The following is a 16,294-nucleotide window of genomic DNA, read 5'->3' as shown; positions in this document are numbered from 1 at the left end:
CGAAATTAGAAACAGAACTGTTAGAACCTAAAACTAAGGTACTTACAAAAATGTATAACTTGCTGTTAAAATGGAATGCACAGGATGAAACGGTTAAATCAGCTATGATAAAATGGGCGCAAGACATTGGCTACAACATTATGTTTGCTGACTGGGAACGATTGTGGACCACCGGTGTGAGGTTCACGGCATGTAATGCCTTGAAAAAAATATTATGAAAATGATATATAGGTGGTACATGACCCCAGTCAAGCTTGCAAAAATATACAATTTGCCAGACAATAAGTGTTGGAAATGTAAAGAAACTGAAGGAACATTATTTCACCTTTGGTGGACGTGCCCAAAGGTTAAGGCTTTCTGGGAAATGATCTATAATGAGCTAAAAAAGGTATTTAAATATACCTTCCTTAAGAAACCAGAGGCCTTCCTTTTGGGCATTGTCGGTCAAATGGTGCTAAAGAAGGACCGAACTTTTTTTATGTATGCGACAACAGCAGCAAGAATACTCATCGCTAAGTACTGGAAGACACAAGATTTGCCCACTCTGGAAGAATGGCAGACGCAACTGATAGAATACATGGAATTGGCAGAAATGACTGGCAGAATCTGGGACCTGGGAGAAGAGACAGTGGAAGAGGACTGGAAAAAGCTCAAGGACTACTTGCAAAAGCATTGTAAATTGTGTGAATGTTAAGATGATGCAGGATAGAAAATAATCTGGCATTAGTAACTTAGTGGAAAGAGGTATGAAAATAAGCCAACTATAAGAACAAGGTTGAAATTTTGTTTAATATTATGTTAAATTTAAATAGCTAAATATTTGATAATAAAGTTTAAAATTGGAGACATAATATTTGAAAATTACAAAATAAGATTTGAAAGAAGGCGAAGCACTGCTGAATATAACTTTATAAATGGGAACGCAGGAAAGGGAGATGTGAGGAAGTCCGAAAGGGAGGTTATGGAAATTTGGTTTATTGAAATCTAATTATGCTGTATGTTATTTATTTTGTGTTTACTTTTTTCTTCTTTTTTTTCTCCCCCCCCCCTCTATGTTGGTGATGGTGTTTTTTGTGTTTGGTGATGTATTGTTTAAAACCTTTAATAAATATTTTACAAAAAAAAGAGAGAATTCTACTGCATGGATGCCACCATTGAAAAGGCCTCATCCAGCCCTCCTGTGAGGGTAAGTAGTCATAGACTGGGCTAAGTAGTCATAGACCAATGGCCCCGTTCTCTAACTGTTGTCTCCTGACTAGTTAAAGAATCAGTGCCTCCTTCTATAACTGTTGGTTTCTTTGAGGTAATGGGGTTTTCGGCTGTGGGGATCACTTTTCAGGGCTCTCTTGATCTCCTCAGGTGTTTGGGAACCAGCCACTCAGGGTTCAGGACACAGGGAGCAGACCGCAATGTCTGTGCATCCACATGGAATGGACTGCAGTACGAACCCATCTCCTTGGATCGGCAGTTGCTGAAGGACTTGGCTTCTGAGGAAGTCTTGACCTGTGGCCACGACAAATGCTAAATGTGTGCCATGGAGGCGCTTTTGGAATTAAGAAGAGCTCAGCTCTGGCTTTGATGGTGAGGCTACCCAATCTTATTTCATAGATAATCCCCTCATCTCTTGAACTGTTCCTACAAACCTCATGCATTCAGTGAATTTGTGCGGGGAGTGAAGCGGGCTGTGCCATGCACCTGATGCTGAGTCATCTGTTGGCCATGGCCCCTTGTGGTGTTTGTGAGAAGGACCTTATAAGTGTACATGAAAAAGGAGTCATCTGCATGTACGGCATGCCCTATATCCAGGGTTCCTGAAAGCATGGGAGACCTGGACACACAGCCTCCAAAATTTCTCTGACGAAAATAGGGACGTCCAATTCCACCATCATTTTCCTATTTATTCTCCACCCATCTGACAGGCTTCCCCCAACCACATCATGTGTCTTACAACATATATAAAAAAAACATTAAACTTTTTTTTTTAAAGAAACCCTTCCCTATACAGGGGTGCCTTCAGATTGCTCTGGGGTTGGATAATTCCACACCCTGCAATGTTTATCCAATGAAAATAGGGATGTCCTAAGTAAAAGTGGGACATTCTGGGATCAAATCAGAAACTGAGACAGGTTCTGTAAACCCGGGACTGTCCCTGGAAAATAGGGACACTTGGAGGGTCTGTGGACATGTATAGGGCCCGTACTGCCCCTTTCTCAGTAACACTGAGTGCATAGCCATCAGGGACATGGTCACCAAAATTATGTTTTTGCATGGGACCAGCATGCACAGCCCTCCCCTCTGCTCATGTTGCATCTCACCTGCAGAAAGTTCAGCCTATGACTTCTGCCTATCCACTCCTGTTTTCTTGCCTGATGCGGTTAACTTGACTACCCCCCCCCCCAGCTTCGTGGTTTGGGTTGATTTCACTTTATTAAACATTACCTTTTATCTGTTGTCTTTATTTTTGCACATGTCTAATCTGGAATAATTAAGGCATTCTCAGATCAGCTGCCAGGAGCCCTTCTATGAAATGCATATTTAAAAAAAACAAAACTTTTTTTAAAAAAGCGATGGCTTTTGCTTTGTGCATATCTGATCACTCCTGGGAATAGCTCCTACTTGCCTATTTGTCCCAGAGGAAAACTTGTGTGAAAACAGCCTCATTCAGTGCCATCTAAATCTTACTCTTTGGGAGGAAAGAAAACAAGGATCAACATTCTCTGAAATTAGTTAATGAGATAGCAGTGGCACAACCATGCAAACTATAATCCACAGTGTTTTGAAACAATAATGGTTTTGATGTTGTTTTTTTTAAAATATTTTTTATTAGTTTTTTTAATATATCATTTTCAACAGTAATTAAACATACGGTACTTTTACATCTAATTCAAATTTTTGATTTCCATCAATCCTGTCTGAAAATTTTCCAATCTAATCTCTCAGTATGCTTTTCTTATCTTCCCTATTACATTTCAAACTCATAACCAATATCTCTATCTTTTTCTACTTTGTAACACTTCATATACTTCTCCTTACAAAACTTCTTGTAGTCCTACTAGCGTAATTTGTTGATTACAGTTGCTCTTCAAATAATTCATATACTTCTTCCAATCTTCTGTAAATCTCTGGTCTCGCAGGTTTCGAATCATTCCTGTCATTTTGTCCAATTCTCCATAGTCCATTAGGTTTTGATGTTTTTTTAATGCAAATATGGGGAACTTGTGGCTTTCCAAAAGTTGTTGGACTTCAACTACTACCCTCCCTTCTAGGGAACATAATGGAACATTTGTATTTTGAAATAATTTTTACCACAGGCTTTTGGGTTCATGTCTTACAGGTGGGCTTCCCATAGGCATCTGGTTGGCTACTGTAAAGACAGAATGATGGGTTAGATGAGTCTTTGGTTGGATCCAGCAGGGCTTTTCTTAGGTTTGTGGGTGACCGCAGGATTTTTTCTGAAGTGGGGGAATTGATTAGAACAGGACAGAGCTGGTAGATCAGGTGACTAGGCACCTGATAACTGCTGAGGGCTAGACTAGGTAGGCTTACCCTCTGACAAACTTCCATGCTAGGTGGGTCCATGCTAGGTTGTTTCTCAGTGGGTCGGCCTAGTATCCACTCACCAGTTGAAGTATGCAGTTCTTTTCTGGGGTCCTTTCAATTTCCTTTTTGAAATGAAGCCAATTGGATAACAATACTGAACTACGTTGCAGGGCTGTCCTCATTATCTCCTGACACCACTGCCCAATCATAACTACACTAAAATCTTGGGACTGCCACACATCCAGATTTCCCCAGGTATTACCAGGATTTCAAAGGCAGAAGTGATGTCTGGGGGGCAGAATTTCCAGAAGGCTTGTCTTGGATCTTTGGCAAGTAAGCCAAAAAAAATTGTGTTTGGGGGTTTCCTAAAAAAATCAACTATGGCAACCCTATTTCTATAGCAACCACTACTGGGGGGGGGGGGGAGAACACAAAGAAACAAGGGACTCAGCTACATTCGTAAAGAAAGAAAGAATTGAATGTGTTTTAAACATGCAAGACCAGATGGTGCCAGAGAGCAGGAATTGTTTAAAATGACGTTTCCCATAGGAATTTCTTTGTTTGTTAAAATAATCTAATTTCTGACTTATTTATAGCGGGGTCCCCCCCCCAGGTTTAGATCCACCCAATGATTAAAAATGAACAGGGAAGTTCTTCCAAACCATGAATGTGTCATTCTGCCCTTTTTGTTAATGGGCTAGCTCTGCTTCGTTAAATGTGTATCATTCCTATGACCCTCATTCATTGGCTAAAAACACTGAAATGCAGGAGCAGGCTAGTTTTGCATGAAACAAACAATGTCTGCACATCTTGCCTCCTACAAGGACTGGAGTTTTCATAGTTTTTTTTAAAAAAAATATATGGTGATGGTGGCTCATCTGGAAGAGGTAATAATGCTCACTTTCATCCCCCTTGCATAAACACATGTAATATTATTGGGAAGTCACATTTCTTTGAAATGAGAGAGATCTTTCTACACGTTCTTGCTGAAAACAAGAAAATAAGGGAGCCCCAAAGCAATCCACCAATCTAGACAATGCTAATTTATTCCACTTCTGTTTTCACAGGAACACTACCTAGTGCTCTGTTCCCAAAGCATTTTGCAAATGTGTGAATTTTGTAAACCATCAAGCAATGTGCTATTGTTTATAATTTGCATATATATATATATATATATATATATATATATATAGGCTCTCTGTAATAGTAGTGGAACCCCCCCCCCCAAAGCATCATAACATTTTAACTCTCTTGGTCTCCTACAACGTTTGTTCCAATTTTAAAGTGTGACAGACTTTCAGTAATAGAATTTCTGTAACAGATGCTTATAGAGGGGTGCTCACATGTCACTCAAGCTGACATCGCTTGGAAGATATTTTCTTCAACATGTAATTGTTGTAAAAGATAAAAGATTAGCGCTTGCATGTAAATCTCTCGTTACATTAAATGAAGAGTTCATACCTCCTGAGAATGTGCCAAAACAAAACCCAAAAGATAGCAGTAGCTCTAATAAAAATGCTAATACATTTTTTAGCAGCCATGCAGTATAATATCTGCACTCTTTTTTATTTATTTATTCCCACATGTCAGTTTTTCTTTTCCTTTGTCATCAATCTCGGTGCTCGGATTTTTATTTTATTTTGCTTCATTTATTATAAATGCAGGTTTGTTGCTTGGTTTATTGACAGCCATCTTTGTGATTCAGATTCATTGCAAAATTATCCCGTTGTCAGGTCTGCAGGCAGAGAGAATGCAATGCCGCAGAGAGCACATCCCTAGCCTGAGCTGTAGGCCCCTTGGCATCTAGCCGTACAAGTTAGCAACAATACCTACAGATTTTTCCCAATCGACTCACTAGGGTGGAGTTGCTTCAACACAGTGGTCTTGTTTGCATCCGTCAGGAAAGCTCAGGAGAAGGTAGGAGAAGGGTTTCTCAGTTGGAGTGCCTGCCTCACGTGTCATTCTCTATGGTAAAACACTGTCCCAGTTTTGCCTTTTGTAGATATCTTTTAATATTGTTGCTAAGGGATCCCACATGCACCGATGTTATCTAGGTTTCATTCCTATTCCATGGTTCCTTCCACTGGATGCTTTGCTATATGTGGCATTAAAATTAAGGTTCTTTGTAAGTGCTTCATATACTGACATATTATCCAGCAGTGGCTTTCTCTACAGTCAAGATCAGACATAGGCAAACTCGGCCCTGCAGATGTTTTGGGACTACAGTTCCCATCATCCCTGACCACTAGTCCTGTTAGCTAGGGAAGATGGGAGTTGTAGTCCCAAAACATCTGGAGGGCCAAGTTTGCCTATGCCTGGTCAACATCTTTTTATAAGTTTACTTACAAATAAGTCTGTTTTAACTAAGGGACATATACAATGTTAATTAGTAGCTGCCTCTTTGGAGGTTCTGTCCTTTTAATTGGTTCCTGTTCAATGTGGTTATGGGATAAATGACGAGTGGTCCCTTTACCAGTGTCTTAGGCCATGTAAAAAAATGGACCTGGGTGCCATCATGATCCCAATTTCATGGTTTATATCTATTTTCCAAACCTACAGCTTCTTATTCTCTGGCTAACCTCTGTAGTGTTTTGATTGGTAACAACCTCTCATCCAATCAGCACGGATGATTTTCTTCTGCACATTGCACTTGTCAAACAGATATTTTCAATAGCAGGGCTCCCATTTGGAAATAAATAACTCACGGTGCACTTGAGCTTATTGCTCTTCCAGCAAAACCCAGGCCTTTATTTGCCAGCAATTTAGCTGACATTTACAATACAGATTTGGATTTTCTTTATAGCCACTGAAGGCCCAGCTTGGATTTCATAAAACACATATCATATAATGGGCAGAGAGATATGTGGGAAGCATCTATGGATCAAGCTGTCACATCCACCTTCTTCAGATCAAGTTATAATTTTAGGTCACAGGACTTTTCATTTTGTGTCCGGATTCAGATATCCAATTACAAAATACACACACCTCTCCTCAAGTGTGAAGGGTGCGCATGTGCACAAATCGAGGCATGCAGTCTTTCAAAAAGTGGCAAACAGGGCTAAATGTAGCTGTTTAAAAAAAAGGAACATGCGCCAAATACTGATGACAGTTGCATGTATTTTGTGCTGGGACATCTGTACTTGGGTATAATTTATAAACTGAAAATCAGTTCCGAGAAAACATGGATCTAATATAAAATTAAAACATGTTCATGAAAGGCACATCTTGTGAATTCACAGCAGCAAACCATTTTTGTGATGGCACCCAAGAATTTCGCACTTAGCAATTTCTGTGGATAACCTTACAGATGTATAAATTATCATGCTTGTAAACTCTTGTGGACAATAATGTTAAGGAATGGGCCAGGCTTTTCTGCTGTAGACTTTGGAAAGCAGAGAATGATCAAGATGAATATATATTCACCTCCACCCCAAATGATTTATCTAGGTGAGACACAGCTCAGTAAATAATCAGACCAAAGCTGCAGATGGGGTCTTGATTCCAGGAAGCACAAAATAAATCCAAGCAATAACACAAACGTGGATTTTTTTTCAAGCCCATTCACGGCACACAGATCTTTTGGCATCCAAACCATCTCAGCCTCTGTGCCATGAGAAATATATTTATGTTCTAAGGCAAAGTAAGTTTATGGCATTTCAAATTCCTGAAATACATTGCGCCAATGAGTGAAAAGGGTTTGAGAAATATTTTCAGATATTTTTCTTTTTGAAATAGCAAAGCAAATTGTCCTCTATCCAATATCCAGTGCCGTAGACTGACTATGGCATGCTGACCGAGTGACCGTGGGAGAGGGGGCAGGGGGTGGGTGGAACAATGGCTGGCAGATGGAATGGAACAGAGTTTCCTAAAAGAGGGCATGGCTGACTGACTGGAACCCTGAACAGGAGCTCTTCACGCTGCAACAATAGGCTGCAGGTTCTGGAACAGAGGACTGGCTTGTGCTGAGTCTGATAGTTAATCCATCTATGTCAGGCACTTCTGTGGGTCTGTGGGTCGAATTAGGCCCACCAGGAGTCCTCATTTGGTCTGTGAGGCCGTTTTTTGCCAGTTATATGCCCACCTGCCCCACACCTGATATCATCTGATACCAGGTACAAAACTCCTCCATGAAACATTTTAATAAAAACATTTAGAAAAATCCTCCACATCACTTTTATAGTAAGGCAAGAATTCCCTTAGGACAAACAGCTCTTAAGAGAGTTGAAGATGGCATGTTGGAGGTGCTATTGACATTCGTTTGTTTTGCTCCACCGTTATCTGTGGTCCAGGCCACTACAAACACCTGTAGAACTGTTTGGCTGGAAACAAGAATGGGATGGATGTGCACATCACAGGCAACAATGCCTCCATTACTCCGAAAAGACTATCATTTGTCTCCAGCCTTAGTCCACCCACTCCAGTTAGCTTCCTCCTACTATCCATGCCTTGCATTATGGCACTGTATGATTGATGCTCTCCAGAGCAACAAAGCTATGCTGATAGCTGTCTCCTGGCGAAAGCAGATACAGGCATGGTCCTTAATCAACCTACAATTATTGCTATTACATATTAGTAACAAGGAGAGCTCAACAGAGCTTCCCACTGGGCAAAAAAATCCCATAATGCTATGTTTATAGCAGCCTTCCCTGTGTTTCCCCAAAAGGCACGATATGTACAAACACATGTAACAAAAGCCAGGCCATATTTTGAACTGGAAAAGCGATTCTGCAGGGTAAGATTCGGAGCAGAGAGGTGACAGAGAAGGGAGAAGGTTGAGCCATTTGCCCTGCCTATTCTTTCCCCACCGGAAAGTAGATTTCCCCCTCCCTCATCCCATCTGGTGCAGCTTCAAGTTAGAATTTGCTCCTAATTGCATCATAGGAAAGGCTTTTCTGGTACCCAAATGGACCACTTCCGGGTAGTGGCAAAGTTGAGCATCTGATGGGAGCCTTAGGACCAGCACTCTTCTCTTATAGCACTGACATTCTCTTTGTATGGGCTATCCCAAAAGAACAAAAAACAAATGTCAGAATGTGTCTTCCAGACTAAAGGGACCCATCTGAGTGAAACTTGCCCAAGAGCTGTTCTCCCCAGATCTTGGAGCCAGCATTGAACAGGCTGTCTTTACCAGAGCACAGTATAAAGGCGCATAATACAGCCACACTACTGAAACAGAGGAGGTCTCAGTCTGGCCAATACCTGAGTGGGAGACTTTGTGGGAGTCACATTATCTGGAGCGGGGCGGGGGGAGATTATTAAATGTACTTAAATATAAAAGTCACATGTAACTCCATGTTAATTTATTCCAGCGCTTCACTCTTAAGTGCTGTTTGTGTTGTAGTCTGGTGGAGGAGGGTGTGCTTTTCTGCTACTGCAAAATCAGCACTTTTAGTTAGTGCTTTTAAATCTTCTGATGTATTTTAATTTGCTATTGTGCGTGTATTTTGGAAAAATGTAAGCTGCTTTTAGACTTTTTTGTAGTAAGCTAATAATGATGATGATGATGATGATGATGATGATGATGATGATAATAATAATAATAATAATAATAATAATAATAATAATAATGGTTCTGTTTGGCTTAAGAGGCAAAAGGAGCTACAGACACAGAAACTATTGTTTTGCGTGGTATTGCAGAGAAATGGCTTGGACTGGGTGGTATTCAACTAAATTTTAGTAGACCAAAAGAGAAAAGAAATAAGATTGGCTTCTTGCAGTAGGGAACATGATGGCACTGGAAAGTGTAGACAATTGTTTGATGTGGCCTCCCTGGAAACTAATCGGCATGGGTGCTCCATAAACAGCTGAAGTCATATATAACTTCCCTGCAAACATTGTGCAAAAACATTGAGGATGAATCCACAATAAACAGGTCACCTGGTAGTAGAGATGAACAGTAAATCTGTTTATTTAGTTTCTCATTTTCCAATCCTATTTTCAGTTCTCCACATTAGTTTGCTTTAAAAAAAAAAGCCCTTGTGAAAATTCAACAGCATTTTAGTACACATTTCTACTAATTTACACAGGTGTGTATGCAGCTTCCCATAATATACATCCCCCCAATGTAACACATGTTTGTATGTTATATTTATTAATATATATTACACAAATATATATTGTGCATGATTTTGTGCATATTACTTGCCTGGAGAACAGCATTGCAAAATTTGTAGAAGTGTGACTTTTGAAGGCTGGCTGTATTTCGGTCCCTACCTGGAAGCTGCATGTCTCTCTTTATATGCATCTATTCAGCAACATTTCTTCTCCTGAGACAAGGAGTAAAAACTGCTATTTCCAGAATGATTATAATACACCCCCAAGTGTCATTCCTCAATAGTTGTTCCCTCTTTCTCTGAGGCCGGTATCATACTCACAAAGTTCGTTGTCTCTTGCTATGTCCAGAGGGGCACAGGGAATCTGAATTTTGAGGCCTCTTACTGCTTTCCAGCTGAAGAAGAAAGTAGCTGAGGCTTTGTAATGGTGATTGACAATTTCATTTTAAGCTGTTTATCAGTTTACACTCTGCCCATCAGGTACCGAAAGAACATGACAACTCTTGTCAGTTAAACAAAAGATTTGGATGACAGCATTTCAGTGGAATGTATATTTTTTTCCACCTCATGCTCTCTGCATCAGTACTGATAAAACAATTCCATTCATTATTCCAAAAATAAAATAATATAATAAAAATCTGGATGAGATCCTGACAGGTTAGATGAATATTGAAAAATAACAAAACAAACCTAAAACTGCACCTGATCCTAGTTCTTCAGCACTTTCCAAATAACCTGTCGGGGTTCATTAGAAATCCTTTTATTTGTTGAAGACAATAAACCAGACGCGGTCATTCTGTCAGTGGAAGTGAGTCACCCACCTGCTGCTGATCCTTCATAACAGGAATATTCTTTTTTTGGATTGTAAAGTTGAAGTAATATATATTCAAGAAGCAAGCGTTGGATTTTTTTATTTTAAAAATCTAACTTTATAATATTCTCTGCCATTGTTCTTCCATCTAGCACCTGCTTCAGGTGTCCCGTGAAAAGTACGGAACCTCCCCATATGCCCTCTTAATTGTACACGCATGATGATTTGTACTTATGAAACTATTGGGGGAATCATAGATGTTTCCGCTATCAATATCATTTGTATCTGAAGGTGTATATGTATATGTGTATGTGTGTGTGTGTGTGTGTGTCTATCTGTCTGTCTGTCTGTCACACTGCTTCATTTCCCTATAGTGCATGTTCTGTAACTTCTTGCCGCGATCTCTTACCTTTTTATTCCACAAAGGTTCTGGTTTATTTTTGTTCCACTTTTGTTGTGCTGTAGCCCTTTCAGACAGCAATAATATAGCAGCACGAGGGAAACCACTAATGAAGCAGAATAAATCGACCACCAATGCACTATTATTGTGTCAAAACTACGGTATGTTGCAGAATACATCCTCAATGAAACACAAATCTTAAGGGGCCCATATCTTTCTTTGCCCAGGTTTTCCCTGACCCACTAGATTAGGGACTGTTATTTCTGAATTCCTGCTTTTCCCTGTTTGTGCTCTTCTCTCTTTTATAGATGTTTATGATAATGTTTTCTGCTGTTTTTGAATACCACTTTGAATTTCTAAAATATTAAGTGGTTTAGAAATGCTTTAAATTTAACAAAAAAATACATTGTAGGATCAGAAGGGACAAAGAAGACCAGCAACTCGGCCTTCTATATAAGCCAAGCAGGGCTAGTCCACACATACAGATTGTCTAGGCAGCTGCCTGGAGTAGCACAATGAGAAGCTGCCTGCTGTCCACATGAACTGAATGCACATCAACATCTTCTTCTTCTTTTATTATTATTTTTATTATTTTTCACAATCAGACATTGCCTTCACATACCATAATAAACAAACACAATTAAAATAAAAATAGAAAATAAAATGTTTTCATACCATATTAAATTCATATTTTGGGATTCCTCCGATCCCTTGACTTCCCTCCATTCCCTCCCCCAGTTCTTTTATATTTTCTTATGTTGTACATGTCTACAGTGGTACCTCGGGTTACATACGCTTCAGGTTACAGACTCCACTAACCCAGAAATATTGCTTCAGGTTAAGAACTTTGCTTCAGGATAAGAACAGAAATCGTGCTCCGGCGCAGCAGCAGCAGCAGGAGGCCCCATTAGCTAAAGTGGTGCTTCAGGTTAAGAACAGTTTTAGGTTAAGTACGGACCTCCGGAACGAATTAAGTACTTAACCCGAGGTACCATTGTATAATTTTCTTATCTTTAAATATTTCCAATTTCAAACATCGTCCTGAAGCACCACTTTAGCTAATGGGGCCTCCTGCTGCTGCCATGTCGCTGGAGCACGATTTCTGTTCTCATCCTGAAGCAAAGTTCTTAACCTGAGGTAATATTTCTAGGTTAGCGGAGTCTGTAACCTGAAGCGTATGTAACCTGAAGCGTATGTAACCCGAGGTACCACTGTATAATCAATAAATCCCCATTTAATTCCCTCCTCCCCTTTTGTGGATCCTTATGCCAACATTTTCTCCTGCATCTCATCTGTCACTCCAATTTTATCAAATCTTTAACTAATCCGTAATTCAGCTTTTAGCTATAAGTGTCATATCAGTCCTACTAATGATTATACTTGCTTACAATATTTTTTTTTAAAAAATACATTATACACTTTCTCCATTCCTAATTGAAATGTAAGTCTTCCTGATTCCTAATTCTTCCTGTCAGTTTTGCCATTTCAGCATAGTCAACCATTGTTATCTGCCATTCTTTCTTTGTAGGACCATGTTTTCTTTCCATCTCTGAACTAACAAAGTCTGGGCAACTGTAGTCACATACTTGAATAATCTCTTCTGGTCACTTGGGACTTCGGCACCTAGAATTCCTAAAAGAAAAGCTTCTGGTTTCTTAGAAAAGGTTATTTTAAACTTTTTTTCAACTCATTGTATATCATCTCCCAGAATTCTTTTACTACTTTACAGGTCCACCACATGTGATAGAAGGTGCTTTCATTCTCTTTACATTTCCAGCATACATTTGATCTTGATTTATACATTTTAGCTAATTTACTGGGGGTTAAATACCAACAGTATATTGTTTTCATATAATTTTCTTTCAGAGTATAGCATGCTGTGAACTTTAAATCCCAATTCCATAACCTCTCCCATGCTGCCAATTGTATGTTATAACCAAAATCTCTCGCCCAATGTATCATCACTGATTTGACCTCTGAAGAAGATTCCTACAAGGGCTGGCTTCCGAGTCTCCGTTCCATCCATGCTTCTCTTGCACCTCAAAGTAGCTCAGACTAGGCCAGTGCGATCGCAGACTATTGTAGTACAAATATAGAGAAAAGAGTTGACTCCTTGATATCGTGCAGCCTCTGTTATCTTGGTGCTGTAGCACAGCTCTCTTGCTGAGAAGGGATTTCTATTCTTAATGGGCAGGCTATAAATAAACAGCAAAGACAAACAGTCTTCTTGTTTCCATTCGAAATGCTGCAGCAAAGATTATTTTCTTGGCGCTTCTATCAGACCATGCCTCTCCTCTTTCACAGCCACTTCATTGTCTGTCTGTTAACTCTAGAATACTCAATAAGCTTATTGTCTTTACCTTTAAAGCCCTTGAGGGTCAGTCTCCTTCCTATCCCTCAACCCTGGTGTCCCGCTATGGACATAGTGGTTTTCTTTGTTCTTCTAATTCTGGACTTTATTGTTTTAGGGTTTTCTTGTTCTCTACTGCATCTTCATTCTTGCTGCTCCATATGCTTGGAATCATCTTCCATAACATTTGTGGGCTGCCCCCTCCCACTCCATACGTTCAAATCTCTCTTAAAAACTTATCTTTATTTCTGAGGCCCTTGGGTCTGGTTAGCTAGCTCAGTTATGCTCAGTATAATGGCTTGTGAACCAAGCATTTTAAACTATTGATTTTTATTGTTTTGCTTATATTTGTTTTAGATTTTGCGCCCTTTGGGGTAGAATTTCTTACTTTAATTCTGTACGGAGCCATGTACATTGATGGAGCTATATAAATAAATGCTATTGCTACTAATGTTTCCAACAAGTAACATATTAAACAAAGTTTAGGCCATTTACTCAAGGAATAAAGTTGACAACTGTGTTTTCTCTTCTTCAGTCCCCAGGAACTGAATGAAGTAGCACATATCTTCAGTATACTGTGAGGCCTTCTATCAGCCGCAACGGTGATTTTAATGCACTGCTGTCTTACTCCTTAACTTATGCGATGCATGGCTTTCCAGCTAACATAGGAGCCAACTCGTAGGGGCTGAGGGGTCTTCACCTCCCAAAACAATATTTGAGGAGGCTAGCCCCCCTCCAGTTGATGGGCATTGCCATTCAGACGGTGTCCATGCACTGTGTCATGTGATCAGTTATGCAGAGCAGGGCTTACTTGCCCCCCCTATTTTATTAAAGCTGACACCCCTGCTAGCTAACCTGTTTATTATGTTAAATTAAAACCTGTGACCTTCCAGTCCTGCATTATAGCTCCCTTGATCCCCGACCTTATGCCATGCTGATGAGAGCAGAAGTCCAACAATATCTGGACAGCATCATATTGGCTGTTCCTGATTTAGGTTTCAACAGTCAGTGCCCAAAAGCATTTGAAGGATTTCAGTTTCCCCATTACTGGTTCAGATTGGGGGTAGCCAGTACGGTGCCCTCAAGACGCTGTTGGACCATAGTCCCTAACTGTGGGCCACGCTGACTGGGGGTGATGAAGATTTCAGGAACAGAAAATGGGGGCGGGGAGCACAGAGAAACACACGGTCACTAAAAGTCCAAAACAGATCTAAACTTCAGTGGGCTTTCATGTTCACAATTTCAATTCTTGCTTTTTAATGTTTTATTATTCGTAAGCTGCTTAGAGAATGCTGTCAGTAAATAAATTTTCAAATGCAGTTAGTTAATCGCATTCCCCTGCTTATTTGACGTAACATTTATTTAGCTAAGTGACACTAGCCCTAAAATAAGCAAAGCCATTTTGGCTATGTCAGTGTAATGAAGACTGATCAACTGTGCCCAGTAGGTGTCATCATTGTCCTGCTACTAGCCAGAGAGAGACCTTCACATTTCATTCTGAATGAGCCATAAATATTCAGTATGAAATATACCGAGATGTAAAATAGCAGGTGCAGCAAATTTGTAGTGAGGATACAGTTAATGGGTGAAGGATTCAATATTCTATCTACTGAGCAAACAACTGTATATAAAAACTCCATCTGTAGCTTTTTATGTATGCAACCAGATATACTATATGATTTCCTTTTTTAAAAAAAAACTGATATCTTTGTTTTCAAAGATGGTTTTATACAATTAAGTGGCAACATGTTTGAAAGCCATTGCTAAAAATATAAACATTTCATTTCAGTAATTTTAGGTTCCATCTGCATATTTTGCAACAACAAAACTTCCCTACTAACATCCTCCCCTGCCAAAAATCCTAGGGATTTTCTATGTTGTGCCTCCTTGTTCTCTGATCTTTGACCCCCACTCTTTCTCTCCTCACCTTTTCTAGTCAAAACTTCTTTTTAAGTCTTTCATCAACATTGTCTTTATAGCATATACACTCCTTTTTTAAAAAAAGTCATTACAGTAGTCTAAAGTTCATTGCATAACTTTGCTTGTGGTATCTGTTTTTTGGGTATAAAACTATTCAGAATATTGGGATGAAAATGTATGAGGTTGTTAATGCCTATGTTAGCATATACTTCAAAATCAAGCCCAAATATATATTAAGATAGGCATTAATAGCTTCATACCTTTTCATCCGAAGTCCCAGCACTTACGGCAACTCAAAGTCTTTGTAGCGGAAGATTCCTACTATCATATTTGTCATTGCTGATTTCCGCGGGGGGGGCACTGTTTTATTAAATGCAGGGACGTGCGGCCTATATGCTACTTTCTAATATAATATTGAAGCTGAAACCAATTAACTGTTGGCTCAAATGCACAGCTAGCATAAGCAGACACAAGTCTGTTGAAATCCATGGCAAAGCTATGGCATGTATCTTAAATTAAAGATGATGGGATCTGTAATAAATTATACACATAACACATAAAGCTGTGTAGACAGGATGCCAGCAGAGAGCTGTCTCAAAATAATGTCTGGAAAGTCCTTAGGACTTAGGCATGTCTCAAGCAGTGAGTGTCTGCATTAGTCTATTCACTGGTGATTCTGAGGTCTGTAGCCAGCTCTTCTCTTCTCCATGTGACATCTACGGGAAATCAATTGGATAGTGCCTTATCTCGGCTGCGTGCCCGCCCACAGGTAACATGTACCGTAAATCCTAAATGTTATTCTAGTCTGCATTATACAGTGCAGTATGTTTTTATTTTCAAAGGCAAGAACATCTGTCCTGCTGCATAGAGCTGGTTTAAAGGTTATTTGCTGAGAAGGTCCGTGGGAATTGTACCTGGCACCGATGACCAGGCAAGTAGCAAACGTCATGGCAGAGCTGCATACTTCCTGTCTTTCACTGTCTCTCATGACCACCAGCACCATTATGATGACCCAGGTTGCTATTGTGGTATGATCTTCATATGAAATGCCCCCCCCCGGTGCCTGTTATTTAAAAGTACACACTGTGGTTGCTATTAATTGCGTCATAAACATCACATCTAGTTAAGTTCTAGTCCCTCATTAATGGGGAAGGACTCCATGTTGAAAGCAAACACAGAAGGAAGTTTTAAGGAATCAAATGGGGATTAAAGAAATCGTT

At 39.7% G+C, this 16,294-nt stretch overlaps 1 long non-coding RNA gene across 1 annotated transcript; it reads left to right on the top strand.

Moving 5' to 3' along the window:
* Positions 1 to 1,157: 1,157 nt before the first annotated feature.
* On the top strand, positions 1,158 to 16,089 carry LOC309534865. The gene is made up of 3 exons (XR_014220905.1): positions 1,158 to 1,581; positions 5,274 to 5,457; positions 15,917 to 16,089. It is a non-coding gene; the product is annotated as an uncharacterized lncRNA (long non-coding RNA).
* The last annotated feature ends 205 nt before the right edge of the window (positions 16,090 to 16,294 follow it).

Source organism: Podarcis vaucheri (genome assembly GCF_965113315.1).
Source record: "Podarcis vaucheri genome assembly, chromosome: 6".
In the NCBI taxonomy this organism is placed as follows: Eukaryota; Metazoa; Chordata; class Lepidosauria; order Squamata; family Lacertidae; genus Podarcis; species Podarcis vaucheri.
Note: the sequence above shows the minus strand (reverse complement) of the source record. Positions and strands in the feature narration are given on the sequence as shown.